The sequence below is a fragment of the Mastomys coucha genome, unplaced genomic scaffold (genome assembly GCF_008632895.1).
Source record: "Mastomys coucha isolate ucsf_1 unplaced genomic scaffold, UCSF_Mcou_1 pScaffold6, whole genome shotgun sequence".
Lineage (NCBI taxonomy): Eukaryota > Metazoa > Chordata > Mammalia > Rodentia > Muridae > Mastomys > Mastomys coucha.
In genome coordinates, this window is record NW_022196912.1 from 102,130,560 (window position 1) to 102,143,854 (window position 13,295).

The window sequence follows — 13,295 nt, forward strand, 5'->3', positions numbered from 1 at the left end:
AAAAAAAAAAAAAAAGGAAAGGGGAGGGGACATGGAGGAGAGGAAGAAATCGCTGTCTTCTCAGATCATCACAGGCAGAAGGATGGGTCTCTCTTTTCTCCAGAAATAGCTACTACTGCCTTCAGTAATCCAGGCTAGTATTTCTCTGAGTCTAATTGGAATGCCTCTAGCTTTAGGCAGAGTGTATTTTCTCTGGCTCCATCTTTGGGTCCGAGTAGTTTTTCTGAACCTCAAACTGAGGAAGAGCAAAGCAGGGGCGGGCAGGCGTCTAGCTCTGGCTGATGTCAGTGACCCTCCCCTCCTCTGCAGAGTCACACAGGAACAGGAGGACTGAGGTGTGGGGTGTGACCACAATTCCCATAGCCCCTCGACCACTTGGCTCTGCTTCCCTGCAGGGCTGAGCTTTAGCACTCGGTCTGTAGATGCGAGTTCTCAGTACTTCTTCGCATGTGAGTCTCAGGACCCTCATGAGTTCCTGACTCTGATGCTCCATGGGCCCTGTGAGGCTGTGTAAACTAGACCAGCATCATCAACCATCTGGCTTCCACCACCCAACACTGAAGCAGCTTGCTTTGAGCAGGCAGCTGCTCTCAGAGCACCCCGGAGGCAGTCAGCATGGCTTCCGGCCTATTTAGACAGATGGAGCCCGAGCCCAGGGATGGGCTTCACCCTGGCCTTCCTCTCATCTGAGGGTGGCATATTTCCATCTAGGGACCTAGGATCCCCAGAGAGCCTGAACACAATCTGGACCCACAACTGCCTTCCTCCCCTGCCTCCCTCTTGGCTTTTGGCCACTCCATAGTCTGCTCTTGGAATGTCATGCCGTGGTTGGAGGCCTTTCTGCCCTTAAGGACATGTGGCTGTCCTATCAACTCAGAGCTCACATGGTGGCAGGGATCCTGCCTTGAATTGTTGGGGGTGGCTTAAAATGCTTGTGCTTGTAGAGTCTGAGCCGAGTGCCTGACAGCTAGTAAACTGTCAGCTCATAGGAGATAAACCGTCTATATTAAGGGGCACCTTTGGCTGCCCTGGCTGTTGGTTGTGTGTCCTTTCTGGATTCTAGGGAGAATCAGATGTTACCCCCTGTGATCCCTACACCTTGCAGCTCCTTTATTCCATATCCTTTTAGGGAACTTCAAGCCTGAACTATAGGCTCCTTAAGTTCAGGAGCCAAGTCTGGGCTGAATAGGTGATTCTATGATTGGCAGCTGTGCAGTTGAGAGATGCGCCATGGCTTTGAGAACCAGACTGGCTCTGCAAGGTTATCTACTCCAAAGTCTAGGCTCAGCTTTAGGGCTGCAGGGGGACCTTTTTCTATGGACTTTGCCTCCATAGGGCAAAATTTAAAGCATGGTCCAGTGGTATTGGCACCATTCAGGGACTTGTTAGAGACACTGACTCCCAAACCTGCCATTCCAGAACCTGTAGTGATTCAATGACAATTGAATAATGATTCATTAATACTATATTCAAACAGTGACAAGGACAAAACTGACCAGCAAGTCCTTTGTGCTTCTTCTGTGACCACCTACCTCTCCTCCCTGAAGGCAAATTCTGCCAGCAGCTTCTTACGCATGCTTCAAGAGAAACTGGGCCCCATCCAGGTAGGCACATACAGGGCACAGCATTCTCCATGCACTGTCTGTACTGTGCTTTGCCCCCTAGACCATACAGTTGCTACTCTCGAGCCTGAAAGCCTACTTATGGGGTTCAGGCTCCCTTCACCTGACTAGTATGCTTACTAATGGTCCTGCCATATGGGATTGGTCTTTGCACCTCAGTTCCTAGCTCAGTGTGGCACAGAACAGATCTTTGATAAGGCAAGATCTCTGAGAATATGAGTGAGTTGTAAACAGCTGGTCGAGTCTGAGTGAGACTAGGGTTCAGCCTTTGGCTGTAGAGCCTTGAATGATCGGAGCTCATCTTGGCTGCTGAAGAAGGTGGAATTGGGGTATCACCAACAGCATCTACCTGACTGCTTACCTGGTTGCTGCAGGTACCTTGGAGCTAGCAGCCTTGATCCTTCTGCAGCAAGGGCTGAGTCTAGGATGGGGCCCTATCTCACTGCATGTTTGTGATTCCCTCCCATCCCCACCCACCCTCCCCACCGTCCCCCTCTGGACTCATGCTGAAGAATTCATGAGGTAGAGGCTGAGGAAAGAACCACACCCTGGAGTCTTTACCCCTCTGTTGATGAGGAATTGAGCAGCTGCCCGGTCTTGCTGGCTGAAAGTGTAGTCCAGACTTGTCGCCATGGAGATGAGAATTACAGGGATAACTCAGGGTCCTGCTGGAGGCTCAGCTTCGCCTAGTTGTGACTGCATTTACTCTACCGCCCTCAGATGGGAGATGTGCCGGATTTCTCTGTCTTTAAATCAAGGCAGAAACCTCCAAGAACAGGTTCCAGCCAACCCCGCAGGGGATAGGGTAAGGCAGGAGCTACCTAGCCTGAGATGGGAAGTTTATGGCACATAAAGGCCAGCAGACGTGAGAGAAGCATTTAGATGACAGTGCTGTTTTTTTTTTTTTTTTTTTTAAGGTCCCTTCCAGGCCATATGTTCTGGGTTTGACATCACAAGGCCAAATAAGCCCCTCTGCCTGGCTTCCTGACTATCTCATCTCCATCAAATATTAGCAAAGCGTCCAGCTTTACCCAAGCAGCAGAGGAGGTAATGATGAACAAGGGCTCAGACTGTGTAGTTAGGGATCAGCTATTCCCTGGAGTAGCCAGTCATGTGCAAGGTCATCTTATAAGTGACCACGAGGTATACTAGCTCCCCGCATGGTAAATCACATATCGCTGAATAGGCTGGACCATGTGTGAGCCATTCACTTGGTTCCCTTAGTCCTCACAGGTGCTCAGTGAGGGAAGGGAACATTAATACACCCACTTTATAAGTAAGAAAACTGAGGTACACTTAAGACACCCACTCAAAGTCATGGGGCTAATACATAGCAGAGGATAGGTCAGACCCAAAGAAGCCAGCTCTAGGGACCCACAATTACATGTGGCACTGAGTCTGTCTCCCAAGGTACTACGAGGTAGGGGGTATAGGCATGGGATGTCACCTGATTCCCTCAAAGATGTAAATATTGAACTGAGGTTAGTGGCAAAATGAGTTAGTACTGGTATGGGGGAACATCTGGGCAGAGAGACTAGGATATGCCAAGGCCCTGGGTGGGGCTGGAAGAGAGGACCTGAGAGACAATGGATAAAAACAAGTGAAGCCAGTGAATCAGGCAGAACCATCTATAGCAGCCAGAGTAAGGAAAGCAACCGAATCCCTTCTGCAGGATTCCCTCACTGTCATATTCAGGAAAAACTCCCAAACACTCCAGATTGGACTCAGTGGCCCTCGTCTGTGAGCTATGCACACATGGCAGACAGCTCCTTTTAGCAAGATCTGTCTCAAGCCTTCCCTGGAATGAGCTTGCTGAGAGAAAGAACATGACATATTCTTCTTAGCACTACATGGGGGAGAACTCAGGATAGTGTCTGTATGAATAGAGGAGACTTGGAACCTCCAGGAGGTGGCCTAGGAGTACAGAGTCGATCTGAGTTCTAACAGGGCATTCTTAATGGGGATGGAGAGCCCTAGGGCCTACTAGGCCTTTGAGAGCAGAGGGCCATCCAGTTAAGAGGGGATCTTGGTGGAAAGAAGAGAGGATGGCTTGACCAGATTTGATCTTCCTGAGTGGACAGCTTCCTAAAGCCACCAGGGGCCTGCACGGAGACCCCTTCCCCACTGACAAGTTACAGTTAGATCTGGCAGAGTTAGAGGGCCTGAGGGGCAGCAAGGGCTTTGATGAAGGGAAACCAACAATGCTTGTGCCTAGAAAAACCGAGACTTCTCTTCAAAATACTGTATACAACAGGGCATGCTCATTCAGCTTAGGTTTTTTTGTTTTGTTTTTATTTTATTTTGTTTTTTTTTTGTTTTGTTTTAAGCCAGAAAAGATTTAGAGGTCACTGAAAGAGCATGCTATAAATTTAAGGATTTGCTGTTGTTGTTCCTTTTTAAAATTTATTTATTTATTTATTTATTTATTTATTTATGTATGTATGTATGTATGTATTGGTTTTTCTAGACAGGGTTTCTCTGTGTAGCCCTGGCTGTCCTGGAACTCATTTTGTAGACCAGGCTGGCCTCAAACTCAGAAATCCACCTGCCTCTGCCTCCCAAATGCTGGAATTAAAGGTGTACGCCACCATTGCCCAGCTCCTTATTCCTTAAATTAAAAACAAAAAACAAAAATCGGGACCCTCTATTTTAGAACATCAGTACATCCTGCTGTTCTTTTGTTTTTGTTTTTTGTTTTTCTTTTTTGTCTTTTTGAGACAGGGTTTCTCTGTGTAGCCCTGGCTGTCCTGGAACTCACTCTGTAGACCAGGCTGGCCTCGAACTCAGAAATCCACCTGCCTCTGCCTCCCAAGTGCTGGGACTAAAGGCGTGCGTCACCATGACCAGCATCCTGCTCCTTCCCCTCTCCCTCCCCCTCTTCTCTCTCTTTCTCTACACACACACACACACACACACACACACACACACACACACACACACACAAGCAGACTCAAGCAGGCTGTCACCCAAGCTGCTGTCCGGCCTCTGGAGATCTGATGTCTGTGATAACCCCACTGTTTTACCTACTGCCCTGTCCAACTTGGACATGGCCATGATGACTCATTGTGACAGAAAGCCTTTGGCCCCTGGGTTGGACTGACAAGAGTCTGAGGATGAGAGAAAGAACCTTTTCATCAGGGAGAGGCACCCCGTAGGGCCCCAGAGTGAGGTCGATGATGGAACATCAGTTCTCAGAACTTCCAGCCTTGACTTGAGTGGCCACTGCATCCCTCTCTCTGCCTTGTTTTCCCTCCAGCTTTGTAACTGTGGGCTAGTACTTAGCCTCAGTGTATCTACCTGTAGAACGGAGCACTGACCCTTGCTGCTTAGGCTGTGACTCTTAGGCTATTGTGAGGAGTGAATGGTAGTCAGAAGAAAGCTCACACCTGGGCTGTCACCCAAGTCCCTGCTCTCTCCTTACCTCCCTCCATCTGAAGCCACACCCACTCATACCTGGAGTTGGATTCTAGCATAGCTTTCCCTTTCCCCACTAACTTTTGTCCTGAGCCTGGATTTTCAAGGTTTGTCTTGTCTTGGGTGTGGTTCATAGCAGCCTGATTCAGAGGGGCTGCCATTCCATTCCCCTGGGGCTCACTTCCCACCCCCTGCCATTAGCTCCCTGACCCAGCCAGTCTCTTCCACTCAAGACTCCTTCTTTCGAGATAATAGAACAGAATCCAGCTAGCCTTTATGCGGGACATAAAAACATGCTTAAGAATGTTCATGATTGCTGGGCGGTAGTGGCGCATGCCTTTAATCACAGCACTTGGGAGGCAGAGGCAGGTGGATTTCTGAGTTTGAGGCCAGCCTGGTCTACAAAGTGAGTTCAGGACAGCCAGGGCTACTCAGAGAAACCTTGTCTCAAAAAAACAAAAAACAAATAAAAAGAATGTTCAGGTTTTTTTTTTTTAATGTGTATGCAGAGTAAATCCAAACAAGGATTTAACAGTAGGCACTCCATGCTTCCCAAATGACTGGGATGGAAGACTGTGGGTGCTCAGAAGAGCAAGACTGACCTAACAGACAAAGCAAGTCTGTCAGGAGGGCTGTTCCTGGAGGCCCTGGGCTCCCCATCTGTTCTTTGGCAACCTAGGATCAAGAAGCTTTCTTTGTGATGTTTGCCTTTCTCTACGTCCCACTCTCCCCAGGAGGCAAAGCCTGGCATTAAATCTGTTGCAAAGTGTCCCTTCTCTCTTCACCAAGGAACACAACCCAGCCTAAGAGAATCTTTGGGGGTGTCCCTCTATATGGACTGCACACAAAAACTGGCTTATTGGCAAGGTCAGGGGTTCTCTGTGTTCTCCAGACACCTCCCCAGCTGATTCAAAGCCCCTAGCCTGTTCCACAAGACTGAGAGGCCACTGAGGGTCCTGAATGGGGTGCCTGAAGGCTCAGGTTCTCACCTCAAATCTGCCTGCTCGAAGGCTTGGGTAAGTGTCTGAGCCGTCAGGGGATTCACTTCCACCCCACTGTACACTGAGCACACCGTCCTTGGTCATAAAGTCTTGGAAGGTGAAGGACAGCTTGGAGCAAGGGCCGGCTCAACTCAGGGTGAGATTCATGGCCAGCTGGCTAGGCAGGTGTGCAGGGCTGTGAAGCAGAACCCCTAGATCCTGCAACTCCCCTACAGTTCTGCTCCTACTAGCAATAAGAGCAAGCCTAATGCATCAAGCTGGCTTTCCAGAAAGGGGGTGATGTGGAGCTAGGAGGGTGTGTTAGTCAGGGTTTCTATTCCTGCACAAACATCATGACCAAGAAGCAAGTTGGGGAGGAAAGGGTTTATTCAGCTTACTTCCACATTGCTGTTGATCACCAGAGGAAGTCAGGACTGGAACTCAAGCAGGTCAGGAAGCAGGAGCTGATGTAGAGGTCATGGAGAGATGTTTCTTACTGGCTTGCTTCCCCTGGCTTGCTCAGCCTGCTCACTCTTATAGAACCCAAGACTTCCAGCCCAGAGATGGTACCACCCACAAGGGACCCTACCCCCTTGATCACCTAATTGAGAAAATGCCCCATAGCTCGATCTCATGGAGGCACTTCCCCAACTGACGCTCCCTTCTCTGTGATAACTCCAGCCTGTGTCAAGTTGACACACAAAACCAGCCAGTACAGAGTTCACACTGCCCAAAACTCACTTGTTTTGAAGGGGGGGGGGTAATCTTTCCTCTTGTTAGCTAAAGTTAATAGTTAATGAAAAGACTAAGAAGGCCAGGTGGTGGGTGGGGGCAAGCAGGAGTACAAATTTGTGCACCCGGTGGTGATAGTGCTGGTGTGTGTGTGCGTGTGTCCTGATTTGTGGCTACGGTGATTCTCATCAAAAACTAAGTGCTGGCCTTCTAGGCTGGTTCCTGCTGAGTCACTGGGTGTGGGGAAGGGTGATAGTGACTGAGCCCTGGGCAGTGCTGGGAGACTCAGCTGGATGGCTGCAGGACCCGGCTTAGACCCCTGGTTATGTCCACCATGCTTACACTGCATCATCCTGAAAGTCTGGGAAGGCTTTATATATCCCTAGACTGAGACTTGGGCAAGGTCACCCCCTTCCTGACATCTTTGCCAGTACTGCCAGCCCAGTGGGCAGTAATGAAACAGTCAAGCTTGAGGGCCAGCTCTGCCTCTTAATAGGCCCATGACCTTGGTTGATTTGTTTAAGCTCCCTGGGCTTTGATGTTTCTATGCCTGGGTGGCTGGTTCTGGTGCCCTGGGGTCTTGCTGAGGGCTAAATGAAGTATTGCTTAAATGGAATTGGTTGCCCCAGAGTTCACACTTGGTAAATGTTAGCAAGCAATAAGTTGGCCCCTCCACAGAACTCCTTAGACTATCTTTTTTTTAAAAAAAAAAATTTATTTTATTCCTAATTATATGTACTTGTGTGTTTTTGTGTATAGGTGTGTGGACATGAGTCTGAGTCCTGTGGAGGCCAGAAGAGGGAGATGGATCCCCTAGAGTTACAAACAGTTGTGAGATGCCCAACATGGGTGCTAGGAATTGAACTCTGGTCCTCTGGAAGGGCACCCTCTGGAAGGGTCCTCTTAACCCCTGAGCCTTCCCTTCTCCCCCTCAGACAACCTAAATTCTCGAATCACTCCTGGGACTTGGCCTTCCGATGTCTGGATCATCAGGAAGTGGAGAGCAGAGAGCTGGCCTGGCTCATTAGGCAGCAGTGGGTCCGGATGCCTGAGAGGGAGAGAGGGATGGAAGGCAGAGTTGAAGGCAAAGCTCACTCTTTTGGACGCTGTTGCTGAGTTGCTGGGGATGGTTCAGAATTAGGAGACCCAGAAAAACAGCACATCCTGCTCTTGACAGTGGAAGGCAAGCTAGGGGAGCATGGGCAGGAGAGAGCTAGTCCCTCTCCCACCAGACAAGTTGTGTGACCACGAAGGGATCCCCCTCACAGACCAGCGTTCTCACCACCCCTCCTGTCCCTCCTTGGCCCAAATCAAGGGCGTAACTTGGTTTTTTGTTCATGGAAAAGATAGAGACAATGGCTGCTAATGACTGCAGTTTAAGGGACAGTGGACCCTCTCTTCCTTGCATCTCTCCTCATTCCTGTCCCCAAGTTGAGTGGGTGGCAAGAATGGCCCAGTAGAGAGTCCTCAGCACCATCTCAGATAAGCCTCAGGTTTGACGATGGTACTGGGTAATCCTGAGAGCTGATGCGGCTCTCATTGTCATACAAGGGAATGTATGAACCATACGTCTGCATTGTCACATTAACCCTATGAAGCTCTGATGCCGTCTGACCACCTTCCAGGTGCCGAACCTGAGGCTCAGAGAGGTAAGGGTGCCATTGATGGTCGCTATGACAGATCCAGTTTAAGTTAGATGTTCTGGCTTCAGGTAGCCAAATTCTCTCCATTCCCTTGAACAGTTCTTCGTCCTGTGCTGTGAAATTAGCATCCAAAGAGTCACTGTCCTCAATGCCTGCTACTCTAAGCATGCTCCACATGTCCCAGCTGTATGTATCTCTAGCATCCTCAGGCGGTTTCCTCTACAACTTTTCTTCCTCTTCCTTTCTTCCTTTCTTTTTTTAAGGTTTATTTACTTTTTACTTATGTGAGTACACTCCAGCTGTTTTCAGACACACACTGGAAGAATGCATCGGATCCCATTACAGATGGTTGTGAGCCACCATGTGGTTGCTGAAATTTGAACTCAGGACCTCTGGAAGAGTAGTCAGTGCTCTTAACTGCTGAGCTATCTCTCCAGCCGTCTGTCTTCCTTCCTTCCTTCCTTCCTTCCTTCCTTCCTTCCTTCCTTCCTTCCTTCCTTCCTTTCTTTCTTTCTTTCTTTCTTTCTTTCTTTCTTTTGCCTTTTAAGACAGGGTTTCTCTATGTAGCTTTGGCTGTTCTGAACTCACTCTGTAGACCTGGCCTCAAACTCAAACAGAACCACCTGCCTCTGCCTCCCAAAAGCTGGGATTAAAGGTGTGAGTCACCACCGCCTAGCTCAAGTTTCTTTCTTTTTTTCTTTTTTTAAGTCTTGGCTATATACATTCATAGTACAGTCTTTAAAACTCTTTTAAAGATTTATTTATGTATATGTATATTTATCTTATGTATATGAATACACACACACACGCACACATATACACACTCCAGCTGTCTTCAGACACACCAGAAGAGGGTATTGGATCCCATTATAGATAGATGGTTGTGAGCCACCATGTGGTTGCTGGAATTTGAACTCAGGACCTCTAGAAGAGCAGTCAGTGCTCTTAATTGCTGAGCCATCTCTCCAGGCCCTCAAGCTTCATTCTTAATAGGGCTCATGCCAAAAAGTTAACCCTTCAGTTTTCTGCATCTCTCCCATACACTCCAGAGCTAGCTTAGAGCCACATCTGGATGAGGCTTTGCCTTTTGGGCTATAAATGAAATGAAGTAAGAATGCAGGTCTAGGACGGAGCAGTATATGGAGAAAGGCTGGGTGCTACTTTAGGTTTCCATGGCAACAGACTCCTCGCTGCCTCTCTGCCTGCTTCCTGCTTCCTGAGAGCTTGGGTGGCAAGGTGGGAGAGGTAAACTATTCTCTCCTCCCCTCCCACACCTGCCCTGCAGGCCAGAGCCAGATGGAGCTGAAATGCTGAACTGACCAGATTGCTGGGTGGATCCCCCACTACCCTCCAGGCTTATGTTGGGCCTTCATAGCTGAGGCTCTTCCCATCGCTAGGCCGATAGCAATCCTCTCTCCAAATCCTAAAGGCTATAAATTCCCTGAGGAGGATGCCATGTTTGAACCTCCAGGGTCTGCCTGGGGCTTGGCCAGAGTAGCTGTTTGACGAAGTGGATTCATTTTGTATGTGTTTTTAATTTTCTGTGTATGAGTGTTTTGCCTGCATGTATATGTGTGCACCGCATGTGTGCTTGGTGCTTATGGATGCCAGAAAAGGCTGTCCAAACCCCTGGAAATGAAACTACAGATGCTTGTGGGCTTCTGTGCAGGTCCTCTGGGAGAACAGCCAGTGCTTTTTACCCTTAAATCATCTCTCCAGCCCCAGATCTATCTTGTTGGATGCACTGATGGGCAAACCAGTGATCTGTCCAACTCTCTAGCCAGAGTTTATTTTAACTTTTTGAAAATGCTATATTCAGTTGCCCCCACGGGTCTTTGTCAATGTGGTCCCCTCTGCCCACTCTCTGCTCAGTGAGTTAGTCCTCCTCACTGCTCAGTGCTAACTCCTGCACCTTCACATATCGGCTTGGAGGTCACCTTGTCAAAAGTCAAAAATGTTCTCCCTTTAAAAGAAACCAGTGGGCTGGTGAGATGGCTCAGCGGATAAGAGCACTGACTGCTCTTCCGAAGGTCCTGAGTTCAAATCCCAGCAACCACGTGGTGGCTCACAACCACCCATAATGAGATCTGATGCCCTCTTCTGGTGTGTCAGAAGACAGCTACAGTGTACATATGTAAAATAAATAAATCTTTGCCAGGCAGTGGTGGCACTGGTGCCTTTAATTCCAGCACTTGGGAGGCAGAGGCAGGTGGATTTCTGAATTCGAGGCCAGCCTGATCTGCAGAATGAGTTCCAGGGCAGCCAGGGCTACACAGTGAAACCCAGTCTTAAAAAAAAAAAAAAAAAAGGAAACCAGCAAGGATCTAGAGAGATGTCTCAGTGGGTAGTTCACACTGCCAGTAACTCCCGCTTCAGGGGATCTGATGCTTTCTCCTGGCCCACAGCACTTGAACTCCTGTGCACAGTATGCCCCCTGTAATTTACAAGAATCTTTAAAAATGAATGAATAAATAAATAAATAAAAGACACCAAGAGATGGAAAGACAAGCTATAGAATGGTGCAAGATGTCCCAGAGAGATGGGTTTGAGCAGAAAGCCCTAAAGTGATCTTTTCCCCACATGTGTTCTTTCACAGCTGAGTGGATGCTTCAGATCTGACGTGGACCTTCCCTGGAGAGCTGCCTCAGGTGAGAAATGTCTCCTAGGGCGCGCGCGCGCGCGTGCGTGTGTGTGTGTGTGTGTGTGTGTGTGTGTGTGTGTGTGTGTGTGTGTGTGTGTGTGTGTGTGTGTGTGTGTGTGTGTGTGTGTGTGTGTATGTGTGTGTGTTGGGGGGGTATCAACTTCCAGTACCTTCTGCTTTGACATGGGCTCCCCCAAGTGGCCATTGTCAGAACTATCACTTCCTGCAGGAGCGAGATATGGATGGCTCACATGGCTGCTCTCTTACCCTGGGAATGCTATGCTGTCAGGCTGCTGTTCAGGCTTATGATGGACATGCTTCGTGTTCAGTGTCAACTATGGTAGATTAGCGGCTGAGCTTGAGTAGACATTAAAACCCAGGACACCTCATTAGAATGAGAGGGCACTGGGCTTTTGCTAGACACTAACTCAGAGGGTAGGAATGTAAAGTTTTTATATTGTCCTTCTTTTCTCAAGGTGAATATCATGGTGTCTTCAACCCCTGCTATTTAAAAGAATATTTTACTTATTCTTTGACAATTTTGCATATGTATACACTGTATCTTGAGCCTGTTCATCCCAAATCCCCTTCAGCTCGCTCTGGGACCCTTAAGACCTCCCTTCTTTGCTTTCATATCCTCTTTTTAAAATACTGAGCCCTGGGCCTGGAGAGATGGCTCAGTGGTTAAGAGTACTGACTGCACTTCTAAGGGTCACAAGTTCAAATCCCAGCAACCACATGGTGGCTCACAACCAAGAGATCTGACACCCTCTTCTGGTATGTCTGAAGACAATAACAGTGTACTTAGATATAATAATAAATAAATATTTAAAAAAACCACAAAACCCTGAGCCCTATCACTGCTTCCTGCATATGTATGGACATGGGGCTGCTCACCAGAGCATGGGCAGACTTCCCCTCTTCCAGGAGCCACCAATTGTCTGTCAATAGCTCCTTAGCTAGAGGCGAGCCCTGCCATGCCGGAATGTTGGTTGTCTTGATTTTGTGCAGGTATCATGGAGTAACCATAGCTGTTGTGTGTTGATGGGTACACTGGGCCATCTTACATCCAGAGGACCACACTTTACAGCCTCCCTTCTCATCCTCTGACTCTTATTTTTTCCATCCCATCTTCTACAATGTTTCCTGAACTTTCAAGGGTGGGCTAGTTGATATAAATGTCCCAGCAGCCACTTAATCTCAGCACTCTGGCAGCACTGCCTGCTGCTGCCCACTGCAAAGAGAGGCTCCTTCCACCAAGGTTCAGAGCAGCATTGATCTATGTTCTACAGCTACTTTTGCTAGTCAGCTCAGTTCCCAGACCACCTCATCCTCTGCTCTCTTTTCTCCTTCATCCCCATCTCCTGTCCTTCCCAGCTCCTGAGATGACAGCCCTGGACCTCCAGGGATTTCACATCTACATCTCCTGTTACAGAGTTCACAGACTGCTTCCCACGTTCTGGTCATTGCTCTGTGGGGCCCACAAATCTTAATTCTCTAGACTCCCAACAGTGCTGCGGAGCGTGGCAGTTGCTGTCACCATCCTCACGTGACAGACGAGGAAACCAGGGCATGGAGCCCTCTGGTATCTTACTTAAGATCACTAGGCTTGGAGTAATTGTTTGTTTGTTTGGTTGGTTGGTTGGTTGGCTTTTTGAAACAGGGTTTCTCTGTTTAGCTCTGGCTGTCCTGGAACTCACTCTGTAGACCAGGCTAGCCTTGAACTCAGTCTCCCAAATGCTGGGATTAAAGGCGAGTCCACCACTACCCAGCTATGGAGTAATTGTTAAAGCTGAGCTCCGGTGTCACAGAACCTACAGAGTGCAATGGCACCCCAATTCCTCAGCCTCTACACCTCCTGCAGTTCCTGGAACAGCCCCTCGGAGCAGCTGTTTCTCCCCAACGGTGGCCCGTGGTGGACAGCAGTCCTTTGCACTCTTCCTTACAGCTCCTGGGCTCTTCCTTGGTCCCCCTGGAGCCCTGTCTTGGGTTCTGGCACCTCTCCTTGGAACAGTTATCCACTGTTCCCCAGTCACTGGCTTCTGCCCTGACCCCTCTCTTGTCTCTTCTCTCCTTCAGTGATCTGGTCCTTTGCCTCTGAGAGCTGTGAGAGCTGCTTTTGCTGACAGCTGTTGTCTCATGCTGATGTCTCCAGGTTGTCTTCTGGATCCATACCCACTGTCTTAGCTTGTCCAGCCAAACTCTTGCTGTTAGGCCTCTTCCCCATCTTTCCAGCCAATGACAGAAACTCCACTTTATTTTT

At 48.7% G+C, this 13,295-nt stretch overlaps 1 protein-coding gene across 12 annotated transcripts in view; it reads left to right on the forward strand.

The window, feature by feature from the left end:
• Tmem63c (transmembrane protein 63C) overlaps positions 1-13,295 on the forward strand; it is a 78,515-nt gene that overhangs the window by 23,941 nt on the left and 41,279 nt on the right. For 5 of the 12 annotated variants that reach the window (XR_004114285.1, XM_031356227.1, XM_031356236.1 and 2 more), the window contains 3 exons: positions 1,478-1,604; positions 2,540-2,669; positions 10,988-11,039. The gene's annotated coding sequence lies outside the window, so the exon portion shown is untranslated. The remainder of the gene's footprint in view (positions 1-1,477; positions 1,605-2,539; positions 2,670-10,987; positions 11,040-13,295) is intronic. The other 7 variants (XM_031356229.1, XM_031356237.1, XM_031356235.1 and 4 more) reach the window with 3 other exon arrangements.